This window comes from Scyliorhinus canicula, chromosome 2 (genome assembly GCF_902713615.1).
Source record: "Scyliorhinus canicula chromosome 2, sScyCan1.1, whole genome shotgun sequence".
In the NCBI taxonomy this organism is placed as follows: Eukaryota; Metazoa; Chordata; class Chondrichthyes; order Carcharhiniformes; family Scyliorhinidae; genus Scyliorhinus; species Scyliorhinus canicula.
In genome coordinates this window covers 61,244,062-61,258,488 of record NC_052147.1, presented here as the reverse complement: position 1 = coordinate 61,258,488, position 14,427 = coordinate 61,244,062, and the positions used below count along the sequence as shown (strand labels likewise).

Below are 14,427 nucleotides of genomic sequence, written 5' to 3'. Positions count from 1 at the left end.
ATTTGGACGCTTAAAAAAACACACAAAGGCGTCGCTTTATCCAATAGCACCACTTGCGAGTTACATAGACATTTTATATACAGCTGTATCACCCTAGGTTAGAGAGTTAGCAAGATGCGTCTTTTGGTGATAATCCAGTATTTATTAGCACAGCTGCATGTGGCTAGTCAAAGACACAAACTATTCATGATGTATTTCAGACTTCTATTGGTGTTCCCTCTTTGAGGAATACTTTGCTCTGAAACTGACGATCAACATTCTGGGACCGTTTCGAAGCAGGACTCCTTATTTATTTTCCGCTGATGATACACTTGCAATATTTCTCATGTTCCCAGGGTGACGTTGCTATTTGTCAGTAGCGTCGAAATGAGTGACACCAGTGGAAAAGCACATTGTGTTTTTTCTTAAAAAAACGGTCTGTCACTCCACTATCGCCTAAGTGACCAAGATCAGTTTCACCCCCTTTTTTTGAGTTTTTCTATTTTGCTACAAAAGACAAGAGATGAAAATGCTGACAGTCCATCCTGTCGAGAGTGATAAATTCAGTACTTCCAGCCATTTTCTGTCTCTTTTCACAGGATGTGTCAAAACCAAGTTGTGAATGCTAAGAAAAAAAAATATGAAATGACAAAAAAGATACAGTGGACTCGTGTGTGGATGCATTCTTTCAGCTAGCAAACACATTGAGTTTTACTGGCTGCTGTAGTCGTCGGATTAAAACACGTTTCTTTGTTGTGCATCAAGTTCATTTTCCAACATGACCTAAAAGGCTTGGTGACACATGCCAGAGCGGGGCCATCCAGGCTTTAGTTGCAGATTGGGAAGTGTGTTTAAAACAAAACTGCTTTCTGTAAACAAGTTGCTTATTATAGATGGGCAGATTGACAGATACCAACATTTCATCTCTGAATACAATTATGTTAATAATTGGAAATGTTCTTATGTTAATTCTCTATAATTAAGTAAGCAATTAAAGACAAAAACAGCTCATTAGTGATTTGTGACTGCTTTGCAGATGATTGCCAAGGAAGGTCATGGTGAGTAGTTGCGCAGGACAGCTGAATGTTTGCAAACTGTTCCGCTTTTTATTAGACACACCATTGTACATGGAGGACAGCTGCAGTTACCTCTCCCAGTTTTTGTTTGCGGGGATTGGGGGGAGCAGGTATATTGGAAGCTAAATGTTTCAATGCAGTAAATATATACTGTCCCAGTAAGGCTGGGAGCATCAACACACAATCTGTTCACGAAGTACAGCAGCATGGGGAACAATTTGTTTCAATGCTTATTGATTTAACTTGATACAAATTACCCAAATGTACAATATTTGTGAAGAAGGCATTGCTGGATAAAACATTCACCCGGTGGCACCATCAGTAGTTCTTATTTTAATCCAGGGTTCTGCAGCATATAGAATGGTAGCTAGAAAGCATATATTTTCAGAGAAATGTTGGGCCATTAATTCTTTTTTTGTGACTCTGGCTTTCAGCAATCATTGGTGAATAAGTAAGGTACAACCCCAACAGCGTTCAATTGAACATTTGGACATCAGAAAACTTTTGGGGGGGGGGGGGGGTGGGGGCAATGTATAATTACATTCAAAATAACAATTTTACTTTACCAGCTCTTTCAAAAGGTAGGTTAAGAATGCCGGGCATAATATACAATATATTTTAATTACAGAAAACTTACAAGTATGGAAATATACAAGTAATTTGACATCATAGAGATCCCATTATTTGCTGAGAATGGAGAGGAAAGAAACACCCTAATACTTGCAACAGGATGCACTGTTGCACTGTCATCATCATGGTTTGGCAATGTCTGTTTTTTGGACAGTTGTCTTTGAAAAAATCATAAATTAGTGCAAGAAGATTTTGATTCCAGTTGACCTGGCATTTCCTTTCCCCCCTCCTCTTCCCAACACAGATTCCTAACCAAATTGAGACAGAAACCTAGTCGCCAGATGGACAAACAAAAGGACTCTCTGCTTGCTCTGCACTGGTCTATCAGCCTTCAACTCCAACAGGTAATCAGCTCCTTTCTGTTTACCATTTCAGCATTCGTTTTTTTCTCTCCCAATCAGTTTTTTCCCCCAAAATTAAAGAGCATGAGCATAATCCATAATTGTATCAGAATTTGACTTTTTCAGTACAGGCCAGGAACAATATTAATTGCAGAAAATGAAACGTGAGCACAGTAGCATTCTGTTTATTGAAGTGCTGTACATAATTTTAAAAGTCCAATAAATCAACATTTGTCTTCCGATTTTAATAACTGATAGTGCAGAAATCACGTCTTTGTTTGCTTGTGTTTCTATTGTCTCTACATGAGCCATTTAATGAACATTTTAATTATTTGTCTGAATATTCTATCACCAATCTAATGTTTCATTCGGTTAATGAGAAGTTTGATCAAACAGTTCGTAAACTGATGGGCTGTCTTTGAAATTAATTCAGAAAATACAACATGATGTGACGTTGGCAAATGTCTGTTCCTTCTGGGAACAGATGTTGGACAAATTTGGCAACTAGTTTTGTTCTCTATATCTGTTGCAGTTCAAAATCCTCATGAATCTAATGTTTAAATAACATGAATAAAGATAAAGTGAAATGAATTCAACCTCAGTTTGAGCAGCAGAATAAAAATGAGCAAATTGTATTATCTCCTGCCACCTAATTTGGGTTGAATTTCCTCTGTATCTTTTTGTTTGTCGAAGGATCCTTTTTTATGAGTCTCCTTGGCCATTGACAAGGTCTTTTGAGATGAATATGAAAAGATAGATTTAAAGGTTAAGGCCAGGGTCAGCTGGATGCAGATGTTTTGAGAGAGATCGTACTTTTGGTTGTTAGTAGTTCTTTCCTTTCGTAATTTAAATGGAGGCAGTGTCATGCACAGCATTTTCTAACGGCCTTTGTTTACCTGTTCACATGCTTATATCGACACATGCATGGTTGTAGAACCTAATATCATCTTTATGTTGCTGTCTATTGGAATGTGCATCAATGTATTTGCCAGTCAGCATGCTGTTAAAACATTTAACGGTGATGCTGTAACATAATAAAGCAAGAGAGCAGAGCCTATGGGGTTATAAAAGGAATGCTGCAAACAAGGAAAAGCTAATGCAGGATGGCGTGAAAATTTAAAAAATTTTGTTTAAAAGGGGCAGAAGATTGCAGAATTTGCCAAAGAATAGTAAAGGCCTTAAATTAATGAAATAATTGAGAAAAAAGCTTTTGATAAACTTTTGTTTCCAAATTAAGTGGAAAGGTTTATATCGGTAGAAGGAAAGAATGAACTGATGTAAATAATGACATCATGAGAAATTGGGGGGGGGGGGGGGAGGAAATCAGAGCAAGAGTTTTCTGAATTTTCCAATCATAGTGAGAGAAATTTCCCAAAATAAAGTGATTTATTTTTGTTCGGAAAGGAAGTTGTGGGTAATGTTTAAGAAACAATAACCAGAGGGGGAAAAAATAACCGGCACTTGGAGAGGAGTGAGCAAATGAAGTATGGCCAGGGTGGGTTTGTAAAAGGCAGAATAGGTCTGACTAACCTAACCAAATGTTTTGATGGAGCACCAGAGAAGATAGATGAAGAGAAAGCACTGGATATTATCCGTACAGATTTTTAAAAAAGCATTTGACAAAGCACCATAGGCTGATTAATAAATAGGAGGGTCAGTGTCTGCTTGAATAAACAAATAGCTTCAGGACAGGAAACAGCAAATTATAGTAAATGGTTGGTCTTCAAACTAGAAAGATACAGAAGTTGGAGGTATGGCAAACAGTAAGGACGATAGCAATCGTCTGCAATAGGGCATAGCTAGTCTAGTGGAATGGACAGATGAATGTTCAGTGGAATTTAATGCAGAAATGAGAGGCAATGTATTTTGGCAGAAAGGATAAGAAGTAGCAATATATACGTAATGGCACAGTTCTAAAGAAGATGCAAGGCCAGAGGGATATGGGGTCCACGTGAGTAGATCTTTGAAGATGGCGAGACATATTGAGAGTAGTCAGTTAAGCATATGGGATCTTGGGCTTTATATATTGAAGTGTGGAGTGCAGGGAAGTTATGCTGAACATTTACAAAGCCCTGGTTAGGCCAGAACTAGGACATTGTGGCCGGCTCTGGTCACCACACTTCAGGAAGGCTGTGAGAATCTTTGCGAGGGTGCAGAGGAGCTTTACCAGAATGGTTCCAGGCATGAGAGAATTTAGCGGCAAGCTTAGGTTGGAGAAGCTGCAGTCTCTTTGGAGCAAAAGACACTGAGGGGAGATCTGATAGAGGTGTGCGGCAGACAAGACTCGATGGGCCAAATAGCCCAATTCTGCACCTATATCTTATGGTCTTATGTCCAATATTATGACAGGTTTACATGAGTGGACAAAGAAAAACAGTTCTCATTGGCCGATGATACAAGGACTAGGGGACACAGATTTAAGGTTTTGGGCAACAGGGGGGATGTGAGAAAGAACTTTATCATGCAGTAAGTGGTAATTTTTTAAAAATATAAATGTAGAATACCCAATTAATTTATACCAATTAAGGGACAATTTAGCATGGCCAATCCACCTAGTCTGCACATCTTTGGGTTGTGGGGGGCGAAACCCACGCAAACACGGGGAGAATATGCAAACTCCACACGGACAGTGACCCAGAGCCGGGATCGAACCTGGGACCTCAGCGCCGTGAGGCAGCTGTGCTAACCACTGCACTACCATGCTGCCCTTGCACTGAGTGGTAATGGCCTCAAACCCATTGCCGAGGAGGATGGTGGAAGCGGAGACAATCAACAAGCTCAAAAGGAATTTGGACCGACATTTGAGGGGAATAAAATTGCAAGGCTATGGCGATTGACTAGGAGAAAAGTGCTGACGAGACTGCGCTACAGAGAGCCAGCATGGACTCAGTACCATAATCATTCTGTGAGAAATATGAAAGGGACAACTAACAAATAGCAATGTGAATGTTAAAGTACATGTAAAATGACATCAGTTGTTTCAGCTCAGTTTAAAGAAAACTAAATACAGTTGTTAAACCCGACAGTAGGAAACAGAGGTTGCACTAGTTCTTTACATTATTAGAATCAGAGGGTTGAATTTAAACACAGGCTTCAGGACTTCAATGTTGGGACAATATGGGGATCCTGAGCCTATATTTGACGGCAACGGGACCAGCCCAGCAATCTTACTAGTGTTGGACCCTTCCGAACTCGGGCAGGATGTAAATACTGCCAGCCTAATCAGAGGGCCAGCAGCTCTGAATCTGCAACCCCCCGCCCCTCCGCCAGCTCGAGAGGTGGATGCTCCTGAGGCAAATCAGCGATCAAGAGAACCCCTCTATTTTGAGGGATGTTAGGAAGGATAAGAAAGAAAATGTTAAAACTCTGAGGGTCCGAGCAGGCAAGCCCTTCCAGCTGGCCCATTGGGCCAGCGAGGAGCTTTGTTGGGGGGGGGGGGGATGACGTTCCCTGCCCGGGGTCCCCTATTTGGGTCATGAAGCCTTCAATTCCAATGCACACACCTTTCCCTCCCCATCCCCACAATCCCTGGATGGCTGCAGGGAGAACATCTCCATGAAGCTGGCAACATCCCAAACAGAGGGGGCTGGTGTCGGCCTACCTTTGGCAAAATGCCAGTGCATCAGAAACATCTCCCTTAATCAGGCCTTTAGATAATTATCTAAAATGGCTGCCCGCCTAATGAAAGAGGGCAGCTGATCCACATCCAATTCTGCCACTAAAAAACGTCCCTGGCATTGGGAACGTATCAAGAAGCCAACCCAACACAACTCCCTACTATTTTTACAAACGCATCCACGAGCAGCTTACCGATTCTCACAGCAGGGCGGCAGAAAGTCGCCATCTCCATCTTTACCTCATGGGGTAGAAAGCCCAGGTGCCATAATTATAGGGCACCCGGTAATCCTGCACTATCCCCTCCACCTTTGCCCGGCCGCTGCTCCACCCTTCCCCACTAAACCTTCCTTGGTCAATCTCTACACAACTTCCACTGCCACTGCCCAGTCTCAAGCATAGGCATTTACAGATGCTCCCCAAACAGGACAATGCACTAAGAACTCACATTTAATCATGGAAGAAGGCAACCTCGCCAGGTGTACGCCACTTATGTGGAGTCATGAATGTGAACATTCTAATTTCTCGTAAGCAGGAAACTTAATTTGTCGGGGGAGCTTAATTTCAGTGAACTGGCCCTTTATTGAGTATGCTTGACACGCTAATGCCTGCAAGAGGGCATCTCGACATTGTTTGTCCGGGAACTCGACCCGATTTTAAAGACCGGAAAACTAATTGCCAAAGTTCATCCCACCGTCAGGAAAGTGATTGTTGGCCTCCCAACAAATTAAATTCCCCTGCCTGCCAAGCTTCCTGCTATTGGCAGAAGCAGGAGATTCCACATGGTCGCCATTACCGAGACTAGCATCAGTTCCAGATTTAATTCCACTATAATGGAGCTGATCCCATGTCCCCAGAGAATTAGCCTGGGCTTCTGGATTACTAGTCCAGTGACATTACTACTCCACCATCATCTACCCTGCATCCCTATCCTGATCTCTGTCTTTATCCCTGTGCCTCCTCCATGAGGATTCCAGCCATAATCACCTTGCCAGCCACATGTCAACTTTCGGCAGGGTGGCAAAGCCCACCCGACTCCCCCCACCACGTATTTGAGCAAGGCACGTGGCCTGACATTGATATTTTTACTCACCGAACTGCCTGTGGAAACTGCTGGTGTGGCAGCTCATGAGTCACCAGGATTAATCCGCATGAATCCTTTGGCCTCTTGCTCTAGCAGCCAAGATGGCCAGAAAATGGGCCCAAACCAGAATCTACCCCATACGTTCCAACCTTATCTGACATTAGCTCTAAGCTTTAACTCATATTGAAATTAATATAAATATTCAAAACATGCCGAGATTAACATGGACACTCCAACTTCACTGGCATTAATATATCTCCAATCTCAAGCTGCTATTAAATTGGTCACATCTGCCCCCTCATACTGACAATATAAAAGTCATTTCAGTTCATTCTGCCATCAGGCGTACATTACCAAGAAAGACGGCCAAGAATGTTTACCTGATTCTTAATGAACAGAACTTTAATTCATAAATGCTGAATTAGTAGACCAAATTTAGACCAAGCTCAATGTCCTGTCATGGGCCTTTTGAAAATGGCCAAATTCCACTGGAAGTGGCACAAAATGTTTAACATGCCTTGTTAAACATGGGTGTTGAAAAGTTACATTGTTGCACGTGTATATTTTCCAATTAATCTGTAATGGGTTATTGATCTATTTAAGGGATTTGCCTTCCAAATTAAACACATAACGATTCCAGTGTAAATCAATGCCTGTGATGGTCAATGCATCAGGCAGGTAAGCATGTTCAATTTGGAACCTTACAATAAAGATTAGTATAAATTGTTGGCTTAACCAAATAACACAACAGTGTTCCACTAGTGCAGGTTATCTGGTGTTGCCAGGAATCATTTCAGTACAGATCCCAACAACACCACCACTTTCACTGAATGTAAAAATCGAATGTTGAATATCACTTTAACATAGAAGTGTTATGCAAATTGGTATTTTGAATCAAATAATGTCAATCAAGTGACTGACACCAAATAAAAAGGGGCGGTATACTGCTGTCACGTCAAAACCTGCCTCATGATTGTCAACTTATTCCTTAAAATTCTCTTCTCAGTTTTCCAGCTGTTCTCCCTTTCTCTAATCTCGAGGTTTCTATGTTCTATCTGCTGTTTGAATGTGTTTGGAACCTTTAATATAATACCACAGCCCAAGGTACTTCACATAGGGGAGGATAGGTCAAGTCAGAGAGGTGACCCAAAGTGTGTTTTATTCTTGCTATTCAGGGTGGGGAGGGAAGTAGAAAGGTCTAGACTTTAGGGAAGGAATTCCAGAAGATAGGAACTACATGGCTGAAAGCTCAATCACAAAGGGAGTAGGGATAGTCAGGCTCTGAGGGATTGTATGAGAAGAGATGCAGGTGGATTAATTTCTGGCTGTCTGCAGGGAAGGTATCCTGTTTCTTCACCAAAGCTTCTGAGATGGCTCCATCTCATATTGGGAATCATTTGTGTGGGTATTCTGTGATTATAGATTCTATTTATGGACAGAAACAATTGTCAATTCAATTTTAGCTGATAACTTAAAATAGAAAATCTGTGAAAACGTTACCTTATTGCACGTGGCGTCAGCTGTGGCTCAGTTGGAGCTGCTCTTGCTTTTGTGTCAGAAGATTGTGCGTTCAAATCCTACTCCTAGAGACTTGAACACAACAATCTAGGCTGACACTGCACTGCATTACTGAAAAAATGCTGCACTATACGAGGTGTTGTCCCTTAGAATTCTCCGGCTGTTTACTGGCGGCGCACCACGCCCGCAGGTTTCCCAGCTCGGTTGGGTGGCTTCGATGAGCATTACTCTTGACAGCAGCGGGAACAGAGAATCCCTCCACCAGCGAATGGCGCACCGCCAGGAAACACGCATCATGGAGGCCAGGGAATCCCGCCCACTATCCCATGTGAGTGTAAAAGATCCCATGATGGGCAGCTCGGTGGCGTAGTGGATAGCAGTGCTGCCTCCCGCTGCCGAGGTCCCAGGTTCGATCCCAGCTCTGGGTCACTGTCCGTGTGGAGTTTGCACATTCTCCCCGTGTTTGCGTGGGTTTCGCCCCCACAACCCAAAAATGTGCAGGCTAAGTGGATTGGCCATGCTAAATTGCCCCTTAATTGTAAAAAATGAATTGGGTACGCTAAATTTGTTAAAAAAAAGATGCCAGGATACTGTTGTAAAGAAGAGCATGGGAGTTAATTCCAATGGCCTGGCCAATACATACCCTTCCAACTACATCACTAAAAACAGAGTATCTGACCACTATCAGATTATTGTTTATGGGATGACCAAATTAGTTGGTACATTTCATAGAATTTGCAGTGTAGAAGGAGGCCATTTGGCCCATCGAGTCTGCACCAGCCCTTGGAACGAGCACCCTACTTAAGCCCACGCCTCCACCCTATCCCCATAACCCAGTAATCCCGACTAACCTTTTGGACACTATGGGGCAATTTAGCATGGTCAATCCACCTAACCTGCACAGCTTTGGACTGTGGGAGGAAACTGGAGCACCCGGAGGAAACCCACGCAGACACAGGGAGAAAGTGAAAACTCCACACAGACAGTCACTGAATCCGGAATTGAACCCAGGTCCCTGGAGCTGTGTGGCAGCAGTGCTAACCATTGTACCACTCTGCTCCCCTTTCCTGCATTAAAACGGTGATTATACTTCACAAGTATTTCATTGGCTTTAAACACTTTGGGACATTCTGAGGTCATGACAAGTGCTTTACAAATGCAAGTTTTTTTTTCTCCTGTCATGTCACATTGCCTTCTTGATATTGTGGTTTGGGAGAGGAGCCATAGTCAATTTTTGTAAAGCAGCATTGTCCGTTTCCATCACGAACCCGTCCCCTTTCCACCATTACTTGGAGAAGTGGACCGGAATTCTTTGGCCGTTGCTATTCTCTTTTCCCGCAGGCAGTGTAGCCTGACCCGTGGGTTTCCCAGCAGAATAGAGTGGCTTCAATGGAAAATCCCATTGACAAGTGGAGGGGAGTTGATAATCCACCCGCTAGCGAACGGTGGCGAGAAATACGTGGCGGGGGTATCGGAGAATCCAGTCCATGGTGTTTAGAAAAGAGTGTGAAAAAGGTAATTGCGCATCAGCAATAAGACCCTGTTGAACTCCGCCTCCCCTCTCCAACGAATCGAGTGCCAGCAGGCAACCTCTGCTGCACTGCTTACACCAATTTCAGGTGGTAACTGGTTGGCAAAATGTAAATGAGGCTGGGACTCCACGGAGAATGCTGGGATGGCAGCATGCATGGCCCACCCAGAAGTGCGGTAAATTACATGTGAGAAACATTAAGACCAGGTAACAGTCGAAAGAAATGTTCAACCATGACATTGGCAGTTGACATATTAGTTCACTTCACAACTTACAGAAATTATTACAATAGAAACCCGAAAGGTCAAAGTGCAGCACCGTGGATAGAGGTCTCTGAGTACTGCAGGATTCCTCCATTCCTTTTAATACCCTTTACCTGTTTTTATCTTCATAAGAAGCTGTTGTCAGCACTGAATCAGAGGTGAATAGAGAGTGTCATGGATTACCAGCATGACTGGATACTAAATTAAATGTTTGGGATGAAAGAATGGAAAATGTGACATGCATCGATAGAATGCATTTACAGAATTCTACAAAGATACCTTTGCAGATTAATGCAGACAAAAGGCACCAACACTAAACTGAATCATATTCCTACTGCACGCTATTATACCCAGTAAACCACCCAGGATTTGAAATGCTATGCAGTCTCCAATCAAGTCTATCTCTGGTGAAATAAGAGTCTAGACAACCTTAGATTATATCGTGTTACAATGACGGCATACACAGAGATAAAAGATCATATTTTATATCACAGCATCTCCCACACAAGAGGCTTGAATCAGGATCACATTGCATTGGATAATATTTCAATTACTTAAGCGGAAGTTAAATTTGACATAAAATGGATTGTTTCAAGTTTAATCCGTTTAGTACTGAGTTTCTACGACAAAGTTTTGGACATGATAACACATTCTCAGGCTTATCCTCCGTTTCTATTGAGGAACCTGTGACAGGTGATACCGTGTGTTCAGTGTTTGTTTGTGAAAATGATCTGACATAGCTTTGTATTGGTACCAATATGGAACAGGGACTTGTCCTTGTTGTTTAATGGTTAGTGTGATATGTGGAACGTTGTGTGGTTGATTTTCAAATCTTTGTTACTGTTGACAGTTTGCTAAACAAAATATTTCTCTGGCAACTTTTAGAAAGCACTACAGTTTCTCCAGTATAATCTGTACAGAAAAGTTGTAAATTGTGAATATTGGAAAACCACAGCAAGATTAACCTATACAGTTATCAGACTCAGATATTAAAGTGGTGAGATCTGTCATCAACATCTGCAGAACAACAATATGCAGAGCACAATATTTCAGGTATGCCAAGACATCAAAAATTCTAAAATTATTTTGGAGATCTGAAAGTAATTCCTGCAATTAAGTCAAATATGTTGGTCAGAGCCAACAGTGCATGGATAAATCTTCCAACACAGAGAAATGATTATGTGCCTCAATGCAAATAGTAACATGTACTTTTTAATAATACAAAGCAAAGTAACAAATCAGTTCTTTCTGAATATTAAACAAGGACTTGTGCCAATTTGCCACATGCTTTTATATGCAAAATAATTGCAAAGTAATTAAGATGCAGTAAATAGGACAGCAAAATCAAAACTACAGCCTTATGAGATTTTCCTAATAAACAATAATTATGCATTCATTGCCAAAATTAAAACAGTTTTGCCCTCTGGCCACGTGTTCTGTGTGGAATAGCCACTAAGATGCTGTGCATTTGCATTAAGAGGCATTTTGGGTTCCCTAATTCCTACCTGAAAGTTTTTTTAACAGTAACAATGCAATATTTCATTGTCATGACTCAATTAAATGGTTTGGCCTCAGAAAATTGGGGATTGTAAAGTGAGGACGGAACATGCTTTGATCCTCCTTCCAGGGTTATTGTTTCATTAATAAATGAACATGTCATTTGTCTCACCAGAGGGAGCTCATGCCCTCCAGGCTTCTTTCGTTTTTGTTAGGGTTTTATAAAGATGAATTTCCAGTGCTCTAAAATACCATGGATTAGTAGTTAAGCTTGACAGCACTTCGGGGAGTAGTGGGCTTAAAGTGTCTCATACAGGTCTCCAAAGCACTTGTTTACTAATAGGGAAATCAACGGCCGTCTGCAGCTGCTGATACCACATTACCATTTAGAAAGACGGACATTGAGATAGCAATCCGCACAGGTTTAATAATTACTACCGTATTCCTGTTTTTTTTACATATTTGCCAAGCTAGCGGTTTAAGATTGATTCTAGCAGGGAGTTTCAACTTTTATTTTGTAATAAGTTACATCTCCAGTAAAATTACAAATGTTAACAGCTGCAATATTTGGCCTAACCTGTAACTTGAAATGTCATTAAAGCAGATGAATATTATATCTGTATTGAGTGTGTTTGAAATTAGAGGTCCAATTATTGCAATGTACTTTCCACGTCTGTTGAAACGTCTCACCCTCCAAATAAGTCCCAGAAACATTTACAGCACCAGGCAGCTCCACTGCTGATTTAAATGGGGAATAGATTAGGTACTAAACCATTAAAGTAGAAGTGCCCCAAACCTCCATTGATTTGTAATGAGTTGCCTCATTTCTGTCAGGCGTAAAGCAACACCAATACTGCCAGTTTAGGAAAGGAATGATCAAAGTTCCTGCTCTGGATCGCTATGCAGTAATTCTGGCTCAAAAATGTGTGGACGTTGGGTGGAGGGTTTGACCATGATGCCCACTGAGTTCTTATTCAAAGGGTTGTGAATCTTTAAAATCCTCCACCCTCAAACAGCACATGACGTTGAGTTGTTGAGTATATTCAAAACAGATTTTTGAGTACTAAGGGAATTAAGGGATATGGGGATAGTGTGGCAAGGTGACGTTGAAATAGAGGATCATCTGTGATCTTGGTGAATGACAGAGAAGGGTCGATGACCAAATAGCCCACTCCTGCTTCTACTTGTTACGTCCTTTCTCAAATGCCTGCCAACACAGATTGCAGCCAACGTGCAGAGAGCACAGGAAACAAAGAATCTATTTTGAGGCCTAGTGAGTTGAGCAAGCCAGATGCTGTTCATTGGATCCAAGAAAATGCAATACTGGGCTTGGGCAGGCATAAGGCAAGTCTGGGGCAGGGTAGGGGAGGTGATGGTATTGGGACATTTCTGTTCTTTTTGGCCCCATAAAAATATTTAAACTTACTCCATTACCTGTGAAACTTGTTGAAGAGCACTCAAGACATGGTGGGACCAGTTCTGCCTCCCCCACAAAAAAAATTGGAGTTTTATTTCTGACAGACATTCTCAAATTGCATATTTAAAGGGATCTATTGCTTTAAACTGGCAGATGCTTTAACCATCCATCAATTGGTCCCTCTGGAAGTGCCTCAACAAGGTAGTAAGTCCATTGATTTAGTTTGAATGTTGTTACTGTCCCTGTTGATGTCCATTTCAGAAAGTCAACATCGAGGCACTCTTATGCGAAGAATGACAATTTGAGCAGGATAATGGAGGACTCTCACCACCTTTGGCACTTTTGTTCAGTCAGAGTCGGAGAAAAGAAGAATTGGGAGATTTGGGAAAATTCATTTTTGAAAAACATTTCTGACAGTTTTGATGTTCAAAAGTGAACTAGGGTGATGTTCAGTGACTTTCTACTTAATATTTGTTCAAAAATTGGTTAAGACTCCTTTTTTACAACTTACTCATGGGTTGCAATCATGGCTGGCGAGGTGAGCATTTGTTGCCCATCCCTAATTACCCTTGAGAAAGTGGTGGTAAGGCTCCTTCTTGAACAATTGATACACAGTATGCTGCAGTAGATACACCCTGGTGCCATTAGGGAGGGAGTTTTAGAATTTTGACCCAGCAATAGTAAAGGAGAGGCAATATAGTTCCAAGCCAGGATGGTGTGTGGCTTTGTGGGGAACTTTCAGGTGTTCCCATTGTATATGTATGTTGCCCAATTATTATGCTCCCAGTCAAGACCTTAACAGTGGCTAGGATATTGGACTAAAACCCCAATATTTTAGTTTATTTGTAAGACTGCGCAGAAAGAATGATTCACGCCAGGAGTGGTTGCATGAAGAAATAGGGCTTTGGTATTTCTGAAACAAAACTTCATTATTGATACAATAACTTTACACCCAAACAGAACAGCTTATTATTACCCCTTAACACTACTACTCAATTTCCCATTAAACAACAAGAAAAGAAAAATACAGCTGTCAATCCAGCTTAAAAATCAGCAAGGCACAGCATTATATTTGTTTTGCAGAACAGATTCTGGGTCTTTTTTGAAACCCTTCAGACTCTGGCTGAATATCTTCAAGTAGCTGCTTCAACTCAGTTGCTTCAGCCTCTTCCATGTCTGTGGACAAGACTGCTCTGCTTTTAAAATATTATTACTCTTTTTTTAAATTATCCTACTGGGAAAGGAAACTGCCTTTACTCGTGCTCTAAAAACGCAAGGGTTACCAGGTCAGACTTCACTTCCAAAAGCCTTTCTTCAAAAAATGTATCTCTTAGTTCCATCCAACATTGACATAATTTCTCCATGCTGAAAGACAAATAATCTCTGCAGGCTGCAAAGCACATGAACTCCCCAGAGATTACCCCAGGCAAACCATGTGGGCAGCATGGTAGCATTGTGGATAGCACAATTGCTTCA

General features: G+C 41.5%; 1 long non-coding RNA gene across 1 annotated transcript in view; it reads left to right on the top strand.

Annotated features, from left to right (window-relative positions):
* Positions 1-635: 635 nt before the first annotated feature.
* Positions 636-14,427, top strand: part of LOC119954479 — a 47,293-nt gene continuing 33,501 nt past the window's right edge. The window contains exons 1-2 of the long non-coding RNA XR_005458249.1: positions 636-1,037; positions 1,930-2,029. This is a non-coding gene — a long non-coding RNA (uncharacterized LOC119954479). The remainder of the gene's footprint in view (positions 1,038-1,929; positions 2,030-14,427) is intronic.